This window comes from Phaethon aethereus (assembly GCF_964289735.1).
Source record: "Phaethon aethereus genome assembly, chromosome: 7".
NCBI classification, from domain to species: Eukaryota; Metazoa; Chordata; class Aves; order Phaethontiformes; family Phaethontidae; genus Phaethon; species Phaethon aethereus.
Window position 1 is genome coordinate 20,760,020 of NC_138583.1, and position 6,000 is coordinate 20,766,019.

Consider the following 6,000-nt stretch of genomic DNA (forward strand, 5'->3'; position numbering starts at 1 on the left):
TTGTGTACCTCTGCCACCTGTGAAACTGGTGGAAGCTCTTACAATGACTGCAGTGAGTGTTGAGACAGATCCATGGCCTTTTGGTTGACTTTGGTCCCCCTCCCACTGCTGCAGAATTGCTACTGAAGTCAGCATGGCCGTGCCAGCTACACTGGTGACACTGCAGTATCAGTATCCAGAGGTATCCAGACCTCTGCTGGCATACATTCAGATCTCTTGGTGGACATAACAAAGGCATTTGTGTCTCAAAATCTTGACAAAAGAAAACAGAGGAGAAGAGGCATGAAGTATTGCTTTCCTCTCCCAGGGACACAGCATTCAGTCTCTACTCAAGCACCTATGATCTTCATCACCTAAGCAAACCGCTGGCGACACTTTACATGAGCACTCACTTGTGCTTATGGGCAGGAGCAAGGTTTTGATAAATGGGTCTGCCTGTGACAATTTGTCATTCAAGGTATAGACAGGTCACTGAGCCAGACCTTACAACAATGTGGACACACACATCTTTCTCCTCACCTGGATGCCAGCTTCTAGGACCCATTGAAGAATTCACAGTTACTGGCAATGTGTGTGGAAGAATTGTTTGATTTTGCATTTTCTTGTGTTCTTACACAATGGCTGTTGGCAAGAGAAACCAACATATTTCACAGATTTCTTTTGTAGTAATAACAGAAAACAGGGCAAATAATCTTACAACAGAGAAGAATTTTGCATTAAAGCAAAATTGCACTAAAATTAGCAACAATGCTGCTAAAACAGCCAGCTCTCCTTAAGCTGAGGGCTGTGGTCTAGCTGCTTGTTGAAAATCTTTCAAGTGTTTAAGTTTTTTCTTGGAAAAAATATGGATGGGTGATCTAAGACCAGATCCTCTGTGATACTGGTGATCAGAGTCCACTGGGTCAAACCAGAGAGGATGTGTTTGGGGTCACGGAGGGAGCAAGAAATCAAAAGCAGCTCTCCTGAGAGCCAGACTCACAGTGCCATAGTGTCTCAGTTGCAGAATGGCATGAAATATTCATTCATACCTTAACAGACTACCTTGTGTCCCAAACTGTGTGTTATTTTCAGCATCAATTTTTGTCACAAAGGTGATAAATGAGGGCTGAACATTTCCGACATGTAATCATTGTCATCAGCTCATAGATCAGCTCAGTTAGGTGCAAGAACATAAGAGGGCAGATAGTCAGGGATTGCCCACCTGGAGGATTTTACTCAGCACATGTTTCAGGGTTGATCTGTGTCTCTTTGATGATGATACAGCAGCCGTCTCACACCTCACCAGTGACTGTACCTGTAGGAAAATTGCAGTGTAGAGAACTCAGCACAAGTTTATGCATGCTGCTACATTACCAGCTTGGTTCTGCATGGAGGCTGCAAGACGCAGGGGTATGGCCAAGGAAGGAGTGGCTTTGAGGAAGGTGAAGCAAAGAGCTGGGAAAGAGGGACTGACCATGGAAGGAGTTGAGGAGGGACCGGTTGTGGCAGAGGTCTACAAAGGCTGGAAGGAGGAAAGGTGGCAACCCCAAGGCCTGCCCCAAACTTTCTTCATGGGTCAGTCTGCAGTGGAACCAGAGAGCAATGAGCAGTGGATCTACCAGGCTACAGTTACCTAGCTGCAGTTCTGCTATTGAATGGCCCAGAAATGCTGAACCCTTCCAGGTCCAAGAACTGAACTTCAGTGGGAGCCCTTAGCCATCAGACTGTTTTTAATTGCAGAGATGTAGTTTGGTGAAAGATGTGTAACAAAATACGCTGTTGGCATAGAAGACAGACATCTTCTCCTATGCTGGGCATTAGCGAAAGCATCACATTGCTGCAGAAACTGTGTGATGTCTGGAGGCTTGCTTTTGCTAGGTCAGTCATGTCTGGTTCTATGAGCTTTTGGGAATCCCAACTAAGACTTGGGCAATTCCTATATGAGCAGGAAAAGTACTGCATTGCATCACAAGTTGATGGTAACTGCAAAACAAATGACAATTCTTATCCCACAGGACTTTTACGATTCTCATTTCCAATTTCCATTTGTATGAAAAGGCAGTTCTCCCTCCTGTGCCTGTGTGTGCCTGTGCGTCTACATGAAGCAGCAGGTCAACCACATAGATATGCATCTGCATTAACTCCCTTCTGAGATTATAGGTGAGCAACACTATGGACAAAAGCAACTTGACTACCAGGGCGAGCACCTATTTCCAGCCGCAAGCTGTTCTTTGCTCAGTGACTGTGCGAGCCCCAGCTGAGCACGTAGACCTCATGCTCCTTGCGGCTCCGATAGGTGCTGGTGGGTGGTGAAGGTGAGAGGGACCAGACGGAGAATGGCAGCGATGTGGCCCACAGGTTTTACAGCCAGGGAGTTGCTCGGGAGAGACGAACAGAGAGCACCCTGAGCGCATGTGCCCTTTGTGGGCGGTAGAAGAGGCTGTTGCAGGAGCTGGAACTGCTGGTTTAAGCAGGGTTTCCACAGCAACACCAGCTTGAAACAGATCCTTTCTGTTTTAGAGCAATGCCGATTTCCCACTCTGCTCCGGAGAAGTCGCTGCGCGCTGGGAAATAGGCTGTCGAGTCCTGCCCTCCAGCGGCAGCCCGGCCAGGCCCGCCTCCCCCGGCCACGGCCCGCGTCCCCGCCCGCGTCCTCTCCTCCGCCCCGGCGAGCCCCGCACAGCCCTTACCAGAGCACTGGGCGCTGTCGGGGGGCTGCAGCCTAAATGGCCGCTCAGGGGTGATGCCATGCGCCATAATGTCCCCACGCCCGTGTGCGGTGGCCTCTCCTCCGCAGGTGACAGCCCTGCCAAGGAGCATCTCCTGGCTGGCATTGACTTGGGTCTCACAGCATCGGTACTGGGAAAGGCTCTGCCAGCCCTCACAGGACAAACACACGTTAACTATTTCCTTGGTGTGTGCAGCCGGAGGGTCAGGATTCCCACCGGCGAGGGGAGAGAAACTCCATGCGTGCTGCAGGAGGAAGAGCTGGGGGGCATTCACTCCTCAAGCAGAGGGGCAGGGGAGGTGTGGGGCAGCCAGGGTCCTCACTGGGACTCCCACCTCTCGCAGGGATGCTCAGCCAACGTGACAGGGGTACAGTGAAGCTGCAATCGCTCATGGCCCCTTTTCCACCCTGGGATGTGGAAGAGCTCTGCTCAGAGCGGACAGCTTCAGGCACCTCCCTCTTTGTTGTGCTGAAGACAGGCAGTGACAGAGCACCTTGGGGCTCATGAGCAATCCTACAGTAACAAGCCAACAGGTTCTGGGGGCTGACATTGGCCCTCAGCCCGCTGTCTGACCAACAGCAGACTTAACAGGGGCAAGTGCTTCTCCACAGTTCGTCCTTTTTGTCCCGCTCTCCAAGAGCGGGTTAGGAAAGGGATGGCTGGGGCCAGATTCTGGCAGAGAGACATCATGCACTTTGCTTGGCTGCAAACACACTGACGGGCTATTTTTACGCTTATTTCCGGCTGTTGGGTTGGGGCTGCTCCTGAACTACCAAAAATACTGGGATGCCAGACGCGAGTCATGCACATGGCCAGCACCAGGAGCCTCTCCCGCCTCTTCCCTCTGCCCCAGGGCGAGCTGCAAAGATACACAGAGAGGAAAGCTGGCAGCTGCTGAGTCCGAGAGGAGCTACCATAGCTACAGCTGCAGAGACTGGCTGGCCAGGAGCGCTGAGCTGTACGGTTCAAACAGCTCGAGCTGGGCTCTGTCTTTCCGCCAAGGGAAACTGAGGCATGAAATGGAGGGAAGAGAAACAGTCATAGCCTGACTGGCTTGTGTAGCATCATAGGAGGGAAGGAAAGGCTTACCGGTGGCTGTGCCACCCCGCAAGAACGACTCAGCAGAGTTAGTGAACCCAGAGGCGCTCTGTCAGCTCCTCAGAGCCCCTCTTGGCACCAGCAGGCTCAGCTCAGGCCCCCGGGGAGCAGACAGCCACTGCCTCTTGTGTGGCTCAGGAAAAGGAGAAGAAGAGGATTCATGTGGGGTGCCGAAAATTCACCCTCCAGATACACCTTCCAGGAAACCACGGCAGAGCCGCTGTCTGAGGCCACCTGGGAAGCATCCCGCCTGCTCCTCCCAGGGCAGTGCTGGGTCCGGCTGGCCTGCGTTAGAGGCAGACCTGCTCCTGTGCGTGGCTGGGAAGGAAATGAGCTATTTCCTATTTTGACCTGTGAGTCACTTCAGCGATGCAAACCATTAGTATTGCCAAAAAATAGACAGAGGGCTGGGAAACTCCAGAGCCTGCAGAGAGCTGCAGTTTCTCCCTTCCCACTTTCTCCCCTAGAGAAGGTCAAGTGCTGTGAGGCACCAGTGGCATACCTGGTGGTATGCCATATGCCATATGGCACCGGGCCATACCTGGTAGCTTGGGAACAGACAGACCCCACCAGGGTCTCGGTGACTGTTCCAGTGGACAGGCTGTCACCCATGGTGTTTCAGACACAGGCTGAGTGCATTCCTGGAGCAGGTGGTTTCTGGTGACCCATGGTAGATCCAAGTCTACCATGATGATGATGATGGCTTGCAAGGGTTATTAACTACCTTCTGAAGGCACCTGTCCACTGAGGACATTGCAGCATTTCTCAGCTGGCACCAGGCATCACTGCTGTACTGACATCCTCTTAGCACTGAAGATCCCAACACACCTTACACAGGTGCATCAGAAAAGAATAGAAAAAACCCTAAAGCTGACCAGGACTAACCACTATATCTAGGCATGTTCACTTTTAATGTAGCTATCCCAACGCATAAGGAAAGAGAAGCACAAAGCAGCCACAGTTGTGTTTTTGAAGAGGATGAGCTGCCACATATGCTTGCCATATTTTCCCATTGGTTTTTATTGGTGAAATATTTCTTTGATGATGAAGGGGAATGTTGGGACTCCTGTTTTCAGCTCAAAACATCTTCCTACGTACTGAAAAAATGGAGACTAGAAAAACATTTGAGGGCACTTAGTATTTTACCTTTGTGCACGAGCCATGATCAATAAGGAAAGAGTCACTTTATTTAGTAACCTGCACCAAACATACGCGTGTTTATTACATGTGGTTATGTCTTGACTGCTGGGTTCCCCTGTGCCTTCTAGGAAGACTCATGCTCTAAATCCATACCCCTCTGCCATCAGAGGGAAAAGTGTATACCTCCAATGTGAGGTGTTCTGGGTCACAGGACCTAGAACATTTCTGAAGGTCCCTATTTCTATCATGAAGAAACAAGTCTGCATGCAAGAGCCGTGGCCCAGAGGCTCAGCAGGATGCAGGAGGAGCCAGCATGGACAAAGGGCAACTCAGCTGCTACATGGTAGTGATAGGCTGGTATGAGGAGAGCTCACTTCAATAACCTCTGTGGCAGAGACACAGATGGGACTAAGCACCTTCAGTGACATATTTATCCATGCACAACAATCATGCATCTCTGAAAGCTTAAAAGGAAACATTTCTCAATCTGTGTCGCAGGCAAAACCTTTCAGCGGGATGTTCCCTTTCTTTCAGGGAACTCTTTAGTCTCATCGTCTCACAGTTCTCCTGACCTGCAGTCAGAAATCGGAGTAATACTTGGGTGGGAAACTTCCAGTGTAGCCTCCCTTGCAGTGAAAAGGGGGTCCTCAGTGTGCGGGGAGGGAGGAACTTTGCTGCAGAAACTGAGGAAACTTGAGATGAGTCCTAACCCAAAGGGTAAAGCATGTTCACAGAGTAAAGATCAAACAGCTTCCAGCATGGGCAATATGCTTTGCCTGTGGTTTCTTAGGGAATGGGAGGATATGAGGAAAAGGGCATTTTTTCAGTTCCTGGCTTAGATTGCTGAAGCCAGTAAAATTCTTGCTGCTGACTTCCATGGAGCCAAATTGGGTATTGCTGGTGTATGTTCACATGTAAATGCCACTCCTGAGACTGTGAAGTATGATTGATGAAAGATGCTAAATCAGCACTAGGGGCTATTTATAGCCAAGCCTGTAACCAAAGCCCTGGATCTGCACATTCCCGGTCTCTGGGGAAGTTCAGGTCAAATCTG